General features: G+C 42.9%; 1 protein-coding gene and 1 pseudogene across 2 annotated transcripts in view; one reads left to right on the top strand and one right to left on the bottom strand.

The window, feature by feature from the left end:
* LOC309362159 (glutamate receptor 3) overlaps positions 1-16944 on the top strand; it is a 206118-nt gene that overhangs the window by 69774 nt on the left and 119400 nt on the right. The window lies entirely within an intron of this gene.
* The window catches only part of LOC309362141 (mothers against decapentaplegic homolog 3 pseudogene), a 117915-nt pseudogene continuing 101716 nt past the window's right edge, over positions 746-16944 (bottom strand). The window contains exon 2 of the transcript XR_014173391.1: positions 746-770. The product of XR_014173391.1 is annotated as a mothers against decapentaplegic homolog 3 pseudogene (transcript). The remainder of the gene's footprint in view (positions 771-16944) is intronic.

Genomic DNA, 16944 nt, shown 5'->3' with positions numbered 1-16944 from the left:
GGGCTCCATCTGCACTATCGAATTTTAAGCTGTATCATAACACCTTAAGTAGCCATGACTTCCCCCAAAGAATCCTGGGAACTGTAGTTTGTTAAGGGAGCTAAGAGTTGTTAGGAGAGCCATATTGCCCTTAGGGGGCTACAATTCCCAGGAAGAATCAATGCTTCAACACTGGTGATCTTTGCTTATTCCAATGTCCTGGCATTATGTCTTCCCAAGCGATGTGTAAATTTTTTTGGATACACCATTGGTGGAATCTTTCAAGGAGTTAGAGATGGTGTTTATAAGTGGCCCATGTTTCACAAGCATACAGTAAGGTTGGTAGTACAACAGCTTTGTAAACTCTCCTGCCTGGAAACCCATGTCCCCACTGTGGAAGGACGTGTGGATCCAGAATTGTCCTCCACCGTAACTTACGGACTCACTATAAAGACCGTGCTCATGGAAGACAATCTTACTCAGCTACATAGCCATGTTCAAATATATAAAAGGATGTCACATAGAGGAGGGAGAAAGGTTGTTTTCTGCTGCTCCAGAGAAGCGGACATGGAGCAATGGATCCAAACTACAAGAAAGAAGATTCCACCTAAACATTAGGAAGAACTTCCTGACAGTAAGAGCTGTTCGACAGTGGAGTCTCCTTCTTTGGAGGTCTTTAAGCAGAGGCTTGACAACCATGTGTCAGGAGTGCTCTGATGGTGTTTCCTGCTTGGCAGGGGGTTGAACTCGATGGCCCTTGTGGTCTCTTCCAACTCTATGATTCTATGATTCTATGATTCTACGAGTGATCGCCAAAGACTAAGAAGATAATTCGCAGGGTGGTTTAGCAAACAATTCCTCTTCCCCTTCCCAGGGAACTGAGGAGAATAGGGGTCTCCTAAGGATTCTGAGCATGCTTAACAATATTTGGGGGGGTGGGATCCATAACTGTTTAAAGTGGCATGATACTATATATAGTGCGTATGGGGCCCAGGATGCAAAGGTGACATAACTACTGCACCCGCTACTGTAACCTTCAGTTGTTGCAAAGAGCTGTCAGGTGTTTGTGGGGAGCCATGGTGCTCTGTGGTGCAAAGCAAGGATAGCTAACCTGGTTCCCTTCAGGCATTGTCCAGATAGCACTACAACTCCCATCACAAACACCCCACTAGCATGGCCAATGAGGAGGGGAGGTGAGATTTGTAGTTAGGGGTGGGTGAGAAATTTTATTCACTTCTTACTTACAAGGTTATCCTACCCAATTTGTTCTTTCTGAAACAATACATGAATGGAAAATACAGCCATCCTTCAAAATTCACACTTCTTCCCGTTTTGTCCTGGCATTCTCCAACAGAGTAATGTGCATAGAAACACATATGCTACAGTATGATGTGCACAGAAGTGCATGTATTCTTGAAAACAACACATGAAAATGCATTCCATTTGGGGAAATTGCTTTGCAAATATTAGGGAAAATTGCATAGGAATATGCGTTTATTAGGAGAAATTTGTACTAAAATGCCGATTTGCTTTCATGAGGGCTTTTTAAAAGACAGGCATACCCGTGCATGCACACACACACATACAAATTTGGAGAACTGAACTTAAGACTGGGAAAAATAAGAAACTGGGAGAAATCAAAACTAACAGATTTTCCTTTTTTTAAAAAAAAGAATATTTATTAAAGTTTTCAATAGTAATACAATAAAAATCAAAAAGAAAAAAGAAAAAATAACAAAAATACAAAAATGAAAATAATTAAAAACACACAAAGTTTCCATTACTTATTTTCCATTAACTTATTTCCCAGACCTCCTCGTACCTCCCTTTTTTGTATTCCAATTCAAATTGTTAGTTCAGCAAATCCTTATCAATAAATTTTCACCTGTTTCTAAACCTTTTTTTCCATATTCTCTTAAAGCATTACAGCTGGAAACCACTTAATTTCTATCCGACATCATTCTAACATTCATTAATTTTGCAATATTTCTGTAAATAGTCTTTAAATTTTTTCCAATCTTCTTCCGCCGACTCTTCTCCCTGGTCTCAGATTCTGCCAGTCATTTCTGCCAATCCCATATAGTCCATCACCTTCATCTGCCATTCTTCCAGAGTGGGTAGATCTTGTGTCTTCCAGTACTTTGCAATGAGTATTCTTGCTGCTGTTGTAGCATACATAAAGAAAGTTCTATCCTTCTTTGGCACCAATTGGCCGACCATGCCCAGGAGAAAGGCCTCTGGTTTCTTCAGGAAGGTATATTTAAATACCTTTTTCATTTCATTATAAATCATTTCCCAGAAAGCCTTAATCCTTGGGCACGTCCACCAAAGGTGAAAGAATGTACCTTCATTTTCTTTGCATTTCCAACATTTATTATCGGGCAAATGATAAATTTTTGCAAGCTTGACTGGGGTCATGTACCACCTATAAATCATTTTCATAATATTCTCTCTTAAGGCCAAAATTAACAGATTTTCCTATCCCTACTTGTCCAACAACATCTTGAGGACACCACACTGGCTCCCACTGGTCTAAAGCTACTACCTTCAGTGAAGCCAAAGCACCCACATTTAAAGGGGGTGGTTTGATGTTCACTGAAGGTGACTTCAGTGGGGTTTCTTCACATCCTACAGACACATGGAGACTTTACTCTTCTTTGTACGTAAGTCATGCTTAAAATTGTCGCTCCAGCAGCAGCAAAATTGTTCTTGAGTATCCATTGTTAAGAGCTGTATAGTTTTGCCTAGCAACCACATTTACTTAAAGAAGAATCGCTTGCATTTTCATGCATATAATTGCTTTGAGTGTCAGTGGCCTTACTCTATAAATAGTGCCGGCATCTTTCCTAAGTGTTTTTTCAATGAGTTTGCTGGGCTTTCTGATCTCTGCAAAAGACACATGCAAATCAAACTGTACACCAAAATGGAACATGGGCCAGATTATGTTGTGAAAAGTCCAGCAATACCTGGGATAAATTACACTTAAAGCAACAACCTTGTTTGCTGGTTGGTAACAATGTAGTGTTTAGACAAGAGTGAATCTCTATCTCCCCTCTTAAAACTTAGTTGTAAGGTGGAAGTTGAATGAGTAGTGTTTCCTCAGGATCCAACTTGCCTTGTTAACCAGCGCAATACTAGAGTTGGTATAATTTGACCTGATTGGACTCCTGTAGTTTTATTCTAGGTCTAACTGTGCGAATAGTTCTAGCTTCCTGACTGACATGTCCTCTATGCATTCCATGACACATAAAACATGTTGAAAATAATGTTGAGCTTCCTTTCACATTGAGGGAGAAAGACTGCTTAGATCTCCGAGCTGTTTACATCAGCATAAATATATTTTTAAAATGCACATAAAATACGGTATTTTTTGGAGGGGGTTTTAAAAAATCAAAACAATATGTATTTTAATCAATATATTATCATTGTAATCAAACAGTTAATACTCACATCAATTCACTTGATTTCTGACATTCTGATACTGAATCTAAAGTAAATTTATTCCATTCTTCCAATGAGTCACCTTTTTGTTACATTTGATAGATAAACACTAGGATATGAAGAGGGAAAGTGATTGTTAGCAGGGAGGTCTGGTGAAAATGAAGTACAAAAATTAGAGATTATGGGAATTATGTTAAAGTAGGTTTGACTCTGGGGATGCGGGTGGCGCTGTAGGTTAAACCACAGAGCCTAGGGCTTGCCGATCAGAAGGTCGGCGGTTCGAATCCCCGCGACGGGGTGAGCTCCCGTTGCTCAGTCCCTGCTCCTGCCAACCTAGCAATTTGAAAGCACGTCAAAGTGCAAGTAGATAAATAGGTACCACTCCAGCGGGAAGGTAAATGCCGTTTCCATGTGCTGCTCTGGTTCGCCAGAAGTGGCTTAGTCATGCTGGCCACATGACCCGGAAGCTGTACGCCGGCTCCCTTGGCCAATAAAGCGAGATGAGCGCCGCAACCCCAGAATCGGCCATGACTGGACCTAATGGACAGGGGTTCCCTTTACCTTTAGGTTTGACTCTGCAAGTTGTTTGACTGCATCTCCCATTATCCCTGACAATCGGTCAAGAACAATTGAAAAGTCATGCATTTCTCACCCCCAAACAACAACAAAGCTCTAAGATATTAGAACAAGTCTTGTGTGTCCCTAGACCGCATGTGCACCATACATTTTAAAGCAATACCATACCACTATAAACAGCCATGACTTCTTCCTTGAAATGCTGGGAACTGTAGTCTGTTAAGGGTGCTGAAAATGGTCAGGCAATCTTTATTCCCCTTAGAGAGCTACAATTCCCAGAGTCCCCCACAAAAATGAATTGATTGTAAAAACCACTTTGCAGATTGTAGCTCTGTGAGGTAAATATGGGTCTCCTCAGAACTCTTAGCACCTTTAACAAACTACATCTCCTAGGATTCTTTGGAGGGGAGTTATGACTGTTTATAGTGGCATGATACTCCTTTAAATGTATGCTGCAGATGGGTCCTAAGAAAATTATTTGGTTCTTGGACATAGGTAGAATGTCAAGGTGGTAAAATGACTCAACGAAGTATGCAGAATAATGTATTCATGTATATATTCATTTATTAAAATGTTATTTATTTATTTAGGAAGTATTTCTAATCTAAGTATTACTAGGTGATGACGCAAGTAAAACTTTCCTCTTGTATTAAAATTTTAATGCTTTTTTTTTGTAAATTGCTTAGAGGTTCTACTTGCAATCAGTGCTACATAAATTTTGTTAGATAGATGAATAATTTATTTGAATTAAGCAGCCAAGTTTTTGCCTGCAGGCCACAAGCCAGACAATCAAAGTACAATTCCAGTGGCTGCCTAACATTGCAGTCCTAAGCCACTGTCCTTGGAAGAACGGGCTGTCAAATGCAGCGGAAGCTTGTATCTGACTAAACCTGCTTAGGATCAGTCTATCAGAGAGTTAAATTAATGGCCATGGGGGGGGGGGGAACTAACCTCTCCTTTCCCAGATTGACTGCCAGGCATATTCTCAAAAGGAAATATTTGAATTTGATGCATCAGGGTTGTGTGTTTGTTTCCTTTTTAATGGTGCCTTGGAGCAACTAGAAACACATAATCCTTTTCCTTTCTTAATTGGATTTGGGCATTCCGCTATTGTGAATTGCTTTGCAAAACGCATATCGGAGCCTCTTGCCGCAGGAGTTCAATTAGAGTATGTCTGTCTCTTCTTAGCATTCCTGCAGGACAATTTCTAAACCTTAGCTCAGGTTTTGTTGTTGATCAGACAGCAAATGAGAAGCTTACAGAAGCTGGACTTTTCAGTGACGTCCATCAGTACAGGATCCATTAATTTCTGTTCCAAGAGATGGCTTCAGCTGTGGAGATTCTGGCCTAAGCTTGGAGTGGGTTCAGATCAGTAGCTCTGATTCCATCAAGCACAGCAAGGTGAGTCAACATATGGCAGATTTAGCTTCGAGAAAGGTCAGGGTTCAGGATTTAAATAGCAGCATATAAATAGCTCCATGTGGAAGTCAAGCTGGAGACTCATTCAGCCAGAACTCACTAGAACTCAGTTCTGTCACCTCTCACATGGACACCATTGCCATTATAAGATTAAGAGCTCATCCCCACCTCCATTTTCTCTGCTGCATTCCCCTGGGAAATCCCACTGCTTACCACTGAGTCAGAGCAAACTTCAAATGGGTTTTCCGTGCCTTGATGTTTGTTCCAATTCAGCAGTAAATAATGTTGCTGTCTTTCCAGGAAAACCATGGGGCAAATGTAAAACCACTCAGACTTGTGCCTAGAAAGCATGGGGCAAGCAGAAAACCTCCACATGGAGTCTCCACATTGAAAGGGGACTGGCTGGCTTTGACAGTCATCAGCTCCAATGAGTCAGTTGAGAGTGTGGTTTCATTAGGGCTTCTGAACCCCAGTTCCATCCCTGACCGCTGGTCTTGGAGTCAGAGCAGGGCCTAAGAAATGAGCTCCTGGATATCTGGGGCTGGCTCTGAAACTATGCCCATTCTGCATCCCAGGCTTGTCACCTGAAGTTGAGGAGTCCAAGCACGGCATTAATGAAAGTCTGGCTCTTTAAATTAGGTTTGTTTGTTTGCTTCTGAGTTTCCTCTCCTCCATATACTGGTTGCTATGGAGATAAGGCCTAGCTGGGAATAACTGGATTTTCAACCCTCAGTAGCTTGGCTTTCTTATTCTGCTTCCATGCCCAACATTCTTGTGACAGTGCATATATATATGGGCTGCTGCTCTTGCACGCCATTCATACAGGAATCCATATGGGCTGCCTCTCGTGCAGCAGCCTGTATGGATTCCATGCAAGCGGCAGCCCGTGCAGAGTGTGAATGTGTGGCATCCCGTATGGACTGCGCATTTGTGGCATCGCATACGGAGTGCGCACACGTGGCATCACATATGGTTGCCATGCGTGCACACTCCGTACGGGATGCCGCACATGCACAGTCCTTACAGACGTCACATGTGCTTCACTGAGCAGTTCACCCTGCCCCTCGGCGTCCCACCCCGGGTGCCAGAGAGGGTTCTTCCGCCACTACATGGGGCCCCTGGCATTTGTCCTACCACACCAGGTGCTGACCCCAGACCTGCTTGCTGTAAATCTTGCCCTCCACTAATGAAATCCCTTTCCCTCTACTGATATCTGAAAGGGCACTGCTGTGTTGAGATGATATTACACCACATCCTCTGCAGTGAAGCACAGAGAGAATGCGCATGGTTTGCTTGGCTCTTCAAACCAATGAAGTCGAGAACAAGTTTCTGAGAGCAATGGAGGTGCAAATTGAAAATTGATGAAGATCAATAACCTAAATGAGGGTGGTTCTGATTATTTAAACTGAAGATTGAAGTCACTAAACGGTCTTGATTTGCACCCCACTCAAATCAATTCTTGCACTTGCACTCAATCTTGATTTCAATCCATCCATCCCAAAGGGTACAATTCAAGTCTTTATGCAAAAACGTTGAGCATTAAAGAATGAAAATAGCATCATGTTCCAGCGTTGGTGTTTGCTACTAGGGAACAACTGCTTTCAAAACATCTGCTGTGCTACCACTTTCAGTTGCAGCTTGCTCTCCACCCCAGTGCTGGTGTTTTTTACAAGGAAAGGAACCTCCTCTGAGCCAATTCCCTAGTTATCCCTGCTAATTAAAGAACACATGTTGCAAAGTTCCTTTCTACCTGCAGCAGCCACTAGTAGTAGTAGTAGTAGTAGTAGTAGTAGTAGTATGAATAAATAAATAAATAAATAAATAAATAATAAATAAATAAATAAATATATCTGGGCGGCTAACTCCAAATATATAATGCATTAAAAACACAAAATCAAACAATTGATTAAAACACAACTCAAAATCACAGTAAAATCAAAATAAAATTAAATGGCCAACCCACAAATCACAGCCATGAAGGTAGGAATATTAAATATTCGCCAGGCCCAGTCACCTGTGCTGGTTCCATATGGGCCAATAGAAAGGGCCAAGGGGGCCACTTACATACAGGGTTTCATGGAAAGAAGGGGGTCAGACTGGGCCCAGACCAAAGGCCTGGCAGAACAGCTCCATCTTGCAGGCCCTGCAGAGAAATGTCAAATCCTGCAGGACCCTGGTCTCTTGTGACAGTGTTCCACCAGGCCAGGGCCACGGCTGAAAAGGCCCTGGCCCTGGTCGAGGCCAGTTTAACCTCCTTTAGGCCCAGGACCATAAGGTCCTCTGAGGGGCATATCAGGAGAGGCAGTCCCATAGGTACGAGGGTCTTAGGCCGTATAGGGCAGGCATAGGCAAACTCGGCCCTCCAGATGTTTTGGGACTACAACTCCCATCATCCCTGACCACTGGTCCTGTTAGCTAGGGATGGTGGGAGTTGTAGTCTCAAAACTTCTGGAGGGCCGAGTTTGCCTATGCCTGCTATAGGGCTTTAAAGGAAGAACATTACTAGAACAAAGTAATGTGCTTTCTTCTTTGAAGAGCAACATATTTAACATTTTGTAGATTAAAACTGAAACACTTGCATTATTGAAGGGATGTGGAGCCTTTTTCAGCCCAAAGGCCACATTTCTTCATTGGCAACTTCCAGGGGTCATGTGTTCCAGTGATGGGTGGGACCAGAGGCAAAGTAAGTGGAGCAATTAATGCAACTTTGGCCAGCAGGGTGCATTCCATCCATCCCAAACTCATAGGTTTCTACACATATAATTCCATTCAGCCAAGTAAGAGGTGCTGGAGTGATGGGGTGAAACCCAGAGATCCACCTGCCTTTTTCTTTCTTTCTTGACTGTTGCATCCTGTGTTTCCCCCCCCCCCCCCAACAATGGCCTATCATGCAATGGCTTCTGAAACAAGAGGGGTTGATAAATTAACCACCAAAGTTTCTTCTTCTCTTTTTGAAACTCAGAAAGTTTTAGCATAAGGAATGAGAACCTTTGGCTCTCCACATGTTGCTGAACTACACCCCTCATCAGTCTTGGCCATTGGCCATGCTTACTGGGGCTGATGGGAATTGTAGTTTTGCCCTCAGTCTATGGAGGTGTCTGGCTCACCCTTCAAGGACTCAAGTTCATCATCCTCAGCCAGCACGGCCAATGGACAGGGATGGTGGGAGTTGTAGTCCAACAATATCTGGAGGACCACAGGTTCCCCCACCTTTGCCTTAAAGGGAATACTGCTTCCATATGATTCTAACCTGAATAAATCTCAACAGAAGGGTTACAAACAATTAAATGGAAGGCAAAAGGTAGCGAGATAATTTGGTGTAGTCCCTGGAGTTGTTCCAAGCCTGTAATATCTGCAAGCAAATAATTGGCCATTTTACATGTTTTCCCCCACCTCCTCCTTTGAGGCAACTGTACTGTGGCTCACGGGCAACACTGACCTGGTTTTTATCTTTCCCTTCCTCTTTTTGCACAGATATAATATCATAGTGAGGCAATATTAAATAAACATCTTTTCTGCTTTGTATGTGAAATAAACAAGAAAAGAGAAGCATCTGATTCGCAGGGTGAGGTGGGGAACTGAGAACACTAATACACTTCCCACTCAATATGCATTGCACCCTATCTGCTTAACACCTTACCTTCTTGGTTTGAAAGCTCCAGTTAAATATTTTGGGGAGAATCTACTGCTGTAAGAATATCTGGTGGAACACCCACAAAGTCTTAATGCTGGAGCCCACATAATGCTTTATTTCATATTCCTTGTTAATTCTAAAACTGTGCATGGGGGCTGAGCTATGGTCACAACCCCTCTCAAACTGCACATGGTGGGAAGGGTTCTAATGGACTCTTCACAGTATGTCCCTATTGTCATCCCTCTCCCACCATGCTGCCCCTGTGCTGAAGCTATGCTAAGCCGCTTATTTCAAAGCTAAGACCAAAATGTTCTTCGAAGCATCCAGTAGTCTGCTTCCCACCCAGGGGAGATGTAGTCCTTGCAGGACTGCAACAATCACACAGCATTCCAGAAGAGGAATGCAGCTACGGATCTTCCTCCAAGCAAATGGGAGTGTTGTAGCCTGTTCCATGGAGTTTGGGACCAGATATGTTCCTCTACAAAGGAACCAATTCTAGTGCTGTGCCAAAAATTCTCCAATGGTGGTTGTTGTTGTTTTAGCCATTGCCCAACAACAAATGTGAAAATATATCACATTTCAAAGTTATCCAAGGGGAGAGAACATTTCCATGAAATTCTCATGGGAGTGGTTCAGTGTTTGTACTTTTGGGGGGGACACGGGGTGTTTATGAGACCCTTTATTTCATTCTGCCAATCATCTCACCCTGCAGCTTTTCCAGGTGCCCATGTTCTGATAAAAGAGAAACCAAGGGAAAACACCAAGGGGTAATTCTTTCCATGGGCTGGTTTTGGTTTGGGATTTATTTATTTTTTGAGATCAGGAAGCAGGGGTAGCCAGGGAGACTGCAAACTGCTGAAAAAATTTACTGGGAATGAAAAGAAAAACACATACCACTTTCAACTATGAAGAACATAGTTATTGCACTGATTTGCATATAGTATGCCAAGTGATTCATGGATTGTTATTAATGCCATTGTAAACAGTGCATGTAAATTTCAGAGTACCTTAATTATTTTTTGATGACCACTTCTTTAAAACAAAATTCAACTTCACGTAAATATGCAGGCACAGAATTCCTTTTACAAAGTTGATTAGTGAAGGATGACATGTTCCCCGACAGAACTGGTAGGTTTTTGCTTTGGGTGCTTGTTTTATTTCTGGTCTAAAATTATTAGCATATTCTAACGATAATATCAAGGTGGCTTCAGAAATATATACAGTGGTACCTCAGATTAAGTACTTAATTCGTTCCAGAGGTCTGTTCTTAACCTGAAATTGTTCTTAACCTGAAGCACCACTTTAGCTAATGGGGCCTGCTGCTGCTGCTGCCGCGCCACCAGAGCACGATTTCTGTTCTCACCCTGAAGCAAAGTTGTTAACCTGAAGCACTATTTCTGGGTTAGCAGAGTCTGTAACCTGAAGCGTATGTAACCTGAAGCATAGGTAACCCGAAGTACCACTGTATTAAAGTTTATCAAGAGGAGGTACATATTTATTCACTCTTGATGACTGGAGGTTAGGCATCAAGAATCTTTTGACGAAATAGGAAGACAATTCAACCAGCCAAATATTTGACTTTTCTAGGACATTTATCTAAGACTTGCTAAGCTAACATACTCTTATAAATGTTGAATATGAATTTCCATTCGTGGCTTGATTAACATAATCTCCTGCGATTGTTTCTTCAAACGAATATTATTTATCATTATTTAAACTCAGCAGTTTCTGGACTTTTGTTCTCTCTTTTTAAGCGTTATTCAGCATTATTCAGGCTTGCGTAATGAAAACTTGATTTGCTTTATCAGTAAGATTACTGCATGCATTTGAAATTAAATTTATTACATTTTTATCATGCCCTTCCACCAAGGAGCTCAGGGTAGCACTTGCTCCTCACAAGAATCCTGTATGGCAAGAAAACGTGGCAAGTCAGGTGAGCCAGGTGACCCTAGTCCCTAGATCTGGTGGGTTCCAGATGGTAGATATGGGGCTGTATTCTTCAAGGTAATAGGTCTGGAGCCATGTTGTGATGGCGAGCAAGGGGCAGAGAGAGAAAGCCAGAAGGGCAAGCCACTTGTCACCAACCGCCTTTCTCTCCCTGCTCAGCAGGCTGTGAGGAGAGGGCTAGATTGTTCCTGCCAGAGATCTTGAACCAATTGCTAGCAGAAGATCGTTCTCCCTCCCACATTCATTGCTCCATCCCTTTTGGCTTGTTTCCACATTTTCCCACTCCTGACCTCCTTTTCTTCTGCAAAACGTCACCCCAAAGGCACACAAAATTAGGCTAAGGGGTGCATCAGCTGCTGCTCCTGTCAGCTGCCATTTGTTGTCTTTTCCCAGAATGCTTCGCCCTGGCTACCATCACTCCCCACCCCAGGCAATGCTCCAGAATTATCCTGCATTGCTGAATTGGGGGGGGGGGAGAGACACCAAAAGGCAGCTTCTAGAAATGGCTAAAGATGTCTCCTCTGTCGCTGCCACCAAAAGCAAAAAAAAAACCCCAAAAATGGGGGGTTGGGGCTGGGGTTTTGTTTTGTTTTGTTTCTGAAAATAAAAGTGGGTGTCACAACAAAAGAAATGCGGATGAATAAGGCATGAAATGAACTAGACCAGCAAAAATGACTGGAATCCCAGTGCAGAGTGTGTGTGTGTGTGTGTGTGTGTGTGTAATCTTGCATACCCCTTCAGAGGGGGAGCAGGCTTTTGTCAACGGCAGAATGCCCTTCACAGCTGAGAGGGCCAATCTGGCTCGAGAGTCAAATAAATTAATTAAACTCTTTGCAATTTTCTTGGAAATTCTTCCATAAGCCAAACGTACCTTTTGAGGGTGTTGAATGTGCTTCTGGCAATTGTAAAGCCGCCAGCAGCCGCAGCAGCATCTCACCTCCAGCTGAGAGCCACCTGATTATAGGTTTGGGTATCCCTGCATCCAGGCACTCAACCCTCCTGGAACACAGATCAACCATCTCACCCAGTGCGTGAGGTTATCCGCTAACCTGCTAATTACTAACTGCAGGATTCCTAATTAGATCCCCTTTCCTTAAATAAATACATAAACATAGGCAGACGTGTTCATCTGCATCTTCAGTTAGGCACCAGCAGCTACAGAGAGATGCTTTTGATTTTGTGCATTCCACATTGATGGGCATGTTTTAAAAACCTGGGGGACATATTCAGTTCAGTTCACATTTATAGATAAACCTCCCTAACTCACACTTTCTGAAATGATGTACGAACCAAAACACAGGCATCCTTCGAAATTCACACGCCTTAAAGTTTTGCAATGCATTTCTCCAGGCAGGTAATGTTTACAAAAATGCATATACTAAGGGAAAGCATTGTATTTGTGAAAATAACATTTTAAGCCAATCTTTATATGTCTTTGCAAAAATGTGTATATTAGGCATAATTTCCTGCACACCCAGTGAGGGGAGTGGGGTGGGCTGGAGAAGAAGGGCAGCTAGCTACAGAAGATGGATTTAAATTACTGGTGCCTTCTTGCACTAATGTGCTTGATGGCTGTCCTAAAGATTTTCATGCTTCCAAAGATATGCGCTAATATGGTCCACTGGATGCAAGCCCTATCAGATCTATCATTTCTTCAGTTGCATTCACAAGTGATGGTTACGGTGCTATCTGATCAAGCATAACTATATAAAAAATTCGGTCAGTCCTGCTAGACATGGAATTTTATCTAACTGAACGAGCTCTTCAGTGGAAAAAGTATTCTTTCCTCTTGCTGCTCAGCTTGCTTTTGAAAAGAGAGATTCTCACATGGTTTTAGAGTGCTATTAAACTGGGCAAATAGGCCTCTTTTGTCTGTGTAGTGGTATTATCAGAGCAACAGTATCTGTCTAAAATTGTAGGCAAAATGTGTTTATTCCCCCCCCCCCCTTTGACAGCTATATATCAGTTTTGTTTGCATTTGGTGTGTGGCTCAGGGATAGATAGAGGCATTGCACTTACAATTCTATGATTCCATGAGCAGGAGGTTTAGACCACACTTACAACTGCATTAAGGTGGTAAGAAAATAGTTCCTGGTACAGAATCTATGACAGCCCTCCTGCATGGCCAGAGCAGTCCTATACAGAGGTACTTCTAGTTATGAACTTAATTCGTTCCGGAGGTCCGTTCTTAACCTGAAACTCTTCTTAACTAGAGGCCTGCATTCGCTAATGGGGCCTCTTGCTGCCGCTGTGCCGCCGGCACATGATTTCCGTTCTCATCCTGGGGCAGAGTTCTCAATTCGAGGTAACTCTTCCAGCGGAGTTTGTAACCTGAAGCGTTTGTAACCCGAGGCATTTGTAACTCGAGGTACCACTGTACTTGCTTATTCAGAAGTTAGTTCCACTGAGTCCCATCGATAATAAATCTGTAAGTCTTTAAAATTCCACAAGAAGACTCCTGTTTTTGCAGCAACAGTGTAGCACAGCTGTCACAGAATCATACAGTTGGAAGGGTATGGGGGGTTTATCTAGTTCAACCCCTGGTGTGCCACAGTGGTCAAAGTGTTAGACTAGGAGAAGACGATCCCCACTCCCAACACAAAGCTTGGGCCAATCGCTGTCTCTCAATCTAATCTGTCTCACAGGGTTGTTACATGGATAAGGTGAAGCAGAATAGAGCCCTGATCTCACTGGGGGAAAGTCAGTACAGTGGTACCTTGGGTTAAGAACTTAATTCGTTCCGGAGGTCTGTTCTTAACCTGAAACTGTTCTTAACCTGAAGCACCACTTTGGCTAATGGGGCCTCCCGCTGCTGCTGCGCCGCCGGAGCCCAATTTCTGTTCTTATCCTGAAGCAAAGTTCTTAACCCGAGGTACTATTTCTGGGTTAGCGGAGTGTGTAACCTGAAGTGTATGTAACCCAAGGTACCACTGTAATAGGAATGTAATATATTTTTTAAAAAATGGCCATCCAGTGTCTCTCTCTATCTCTCTCCTTCACTAGAGATATTTAAGCAATCTCCTTGTGAGTCACTCTGTTCCATAGGCAAATAACTCTTGCTGTTAATGCATTTCACCCAATGTTTAGCTGAAATCTCAATAGCCGATATTGCTTGCATCCACACCACACATTGAAAATACATGGCTTCACCCAAAGAATCCTGGGAACATTAGTTTGTCCCTGATAGAGTTACACCTCTAACAAACTAGTTCTCGGGGGTGGAGGAGATGAGGGGAGTCATGTGCTTTCAATGTGTCTTAAATGTGTGGCATGGATGTTGCCACTGATTACTCCTGTTTCCATTGGTTCTCCTCCAGATTTGTCAGATCTTTGTACAGAAGCTGTCAGCAACACAAAGGGCATTTTTTCCCCCATGGGTCACCAACATGGACACATATCCTTGATGTCCTCAGGGTCCCATCTCCACAAAGAATTCTTTGGCCAAAATAAGGCTTTTTTTATCTCCTGGGAGGGGGAGATTTGTGGCTAAGGCTGGGGAGAAATGTGTATTTAAAGTCAAATCTATCAAATCTGCACCTTTTTGAAACTGAGACATAGCTATATCCTTGTACAAAAAATTGTAATGAAGCTCTCAAAAACACATCTATCAGGAGAATATGTATGCAAAGTGAAGATAATAGTGAAAATAACACCAAAACTAATTGTATTCAGGCTAATTGCTTTCAAAAATGTGTACATTAGTCAAAACTACATATAAAAATATGTCTGTTGGGAGAAATTCACACTAAAATGCTGGTGGTTCATGTGCATTTTTTTTAAAAAAATATCTGCAAATTGCTGCAATGTGTGAGGAACTGAATTTGAGACTGGTAAAATGAGAAAGCTGAGAGAATCTAAACAGACAGATCCTTCCATCCCTACTTGTGACATGCATGTTTCTCCAGTTAGCAAACATGCCCTTTGGCCCCCAAAGGCTGGTGACCTAGCTTTAACCACTGACCTATGCCTCCCCAATAATCTTGCCTCTGAAATTTTGGAAAGTATGAGTGCATACAACAGCTGTGTGGCAGTGAAGCAAGACTCCAGGTATATTGGCAGGTTCCCTTAGGGACATGATGTACAATATTAAACACTCCTTAAGCAAAAGCAATAAAAGGCCAATTTTTCCCCCACTTAGCTTAAAAAACCGGCATAAATTTCCCTTTAATTGCACTTGGAGTTTTCAATTATCAAAATGTCTCATTTGTAAGCTGTCTGCTAACCCAAGCCTTGTACCTGCTCGTTCTATAGCATGTAGCAGAATCGTAATGCTGCCTCAGACATCACAGCCATCTTTGTAAAATATGATGTTAAGGAAGGCTGAGTTCATTGTACCATACATATGTAAATGCCTCTCTTTCAGTGGTCTCGGGGGAGAGGGGAAGCCAGACCGTATTCCCAAGCACAGCATGTATTAATTGTACGGCAATAAAGTGCACACGTACGAACTCAAGAACGTTCAAGAAGCATTAAGCAACCAAAGTCAGGACATCATTAAGGGAACCAGAAAGCCCTGCTCAGAAGTTATATTTAAAAGATGCTGCATTGGGAACTGCCTGGACTGAAGCTCTTTTGCAAAGGGCAGACAACCCAACCTGTAAACCAGGTAATGTGAGGAGTAATTTTCAGCCCGGGGCCTAAATTTCCTTCCTTTTGAGGACCACTGGCCAGAAGTAGAAGTGGACAGAGCAACAAATATAAAAGTTACCTTTGTATAGTAAGCTGGCTTCTACACAGTGAAAGCCCAACTGGTGTGTAGCTTGGGAAAGAGTTTCACAGGCTGGACAGAGAGGCATTGTTGGCATCCATCTGTTTCAAGAGGCAATGGAGTGCACCTCCAGAGGTTAAGTCAAACTGCTGGAGAATCATAGTGCCTGCTGTGGATGCAGAAAGCGGTAACTCAGAACTGCTGCTTCCCATGTTGCTTTTGCTATGTTACCAGCACCAAAGTGACCTTCCACAGTGTGCAAGTCTGGGCAGTGTGTATGGAGGTCCTGGGCTGCCCAGATAACAAAAAAAACCCTCTTAGCCTCACAGATGCAATGCAATGCATTTGGCACCAGTTTGGTTGCAGAAGTTCCTGGAAGGAGGCATACATGACACCATCCAACCATTTTAGGAACTCCACTCCAGATTTGTTTAGGGTTTACTCCTTCACCTTTTCTTCTTCCAAAGAATTCGTGCAAGGCAGCAGAGGTTTATGATCAGAGGTTTCCTTCTCTAAGTGGGGTTCCCTTCCCAGGCTGATGAGCTGATCTGCCCCTCACTTACCTCCACAGCACATGCAGAAACATCCGTCTTAACCATTGGACCCACTATGGGTTTCATCCGCTCAATCCACCGGAACCTGTCTTCACATGCAGGGGAAGTCGCTAACTCACTGAGAGTTTGAGACCCAATGGCCACCCTCACCTGGTTTAGCCAGCCAGTCAGAGCCCATAGAGAGCAGCAGCATACCACTTCAGATTCTCATGGCTTCCCAAAAAGAAACTTGGGAAACGTAGTTTGTTAAAGGTGTTGAGAGTTGTGAGGAAGCATTCCCCCATTCCCCTAACAGAGCTACAATTCCATGAAATGAGGGTCTGAGTGTTACACCCTACAGTTGCCATGATTCTTTGGGGGAAGCTATGACTGTTTAAAATGGTATGGCACTGCTTGCAGAATAAAGTGCAGATGAGGCCTGTTAAATCCACCCACAGCCCTGGACTGAATCCCTATCATTAGTAAATAATGGCTTCTTAAATGAAGTCAGGGGACATTGCCCTCCTGCTATAAGAGACCATAGCAAGATTGCAGCCCACCCCCCTAAAAAAAAAGCTTCCATGCAGATAGCCTTCAAGAATGAGATTATTCTCCCCAGCTGTTCCACAATTAGCTCTCAGCAGTTTGCTTAAATTCAGTCTACGTCCCAGCCACAGTTGTTCGCAAGGAATGAATGGTCCACTTGC

Source organism: Podarcis melisellensis (genome assembly GCF_964234715.1).
Source record: "Podarcis melisellensis genome assembly, chromosome: Z".
Lineage (NCBI taxonomy): Eukaryota > Metazoa > Chordata > Lepidosauria > Squamata > Lacertidae > Podarcis > Podarcis melisellensis.
Note: the sequence above shows the minus strand (reverse complement) of the source record. Positions and strands in the feature narration are given on the sequence as shown.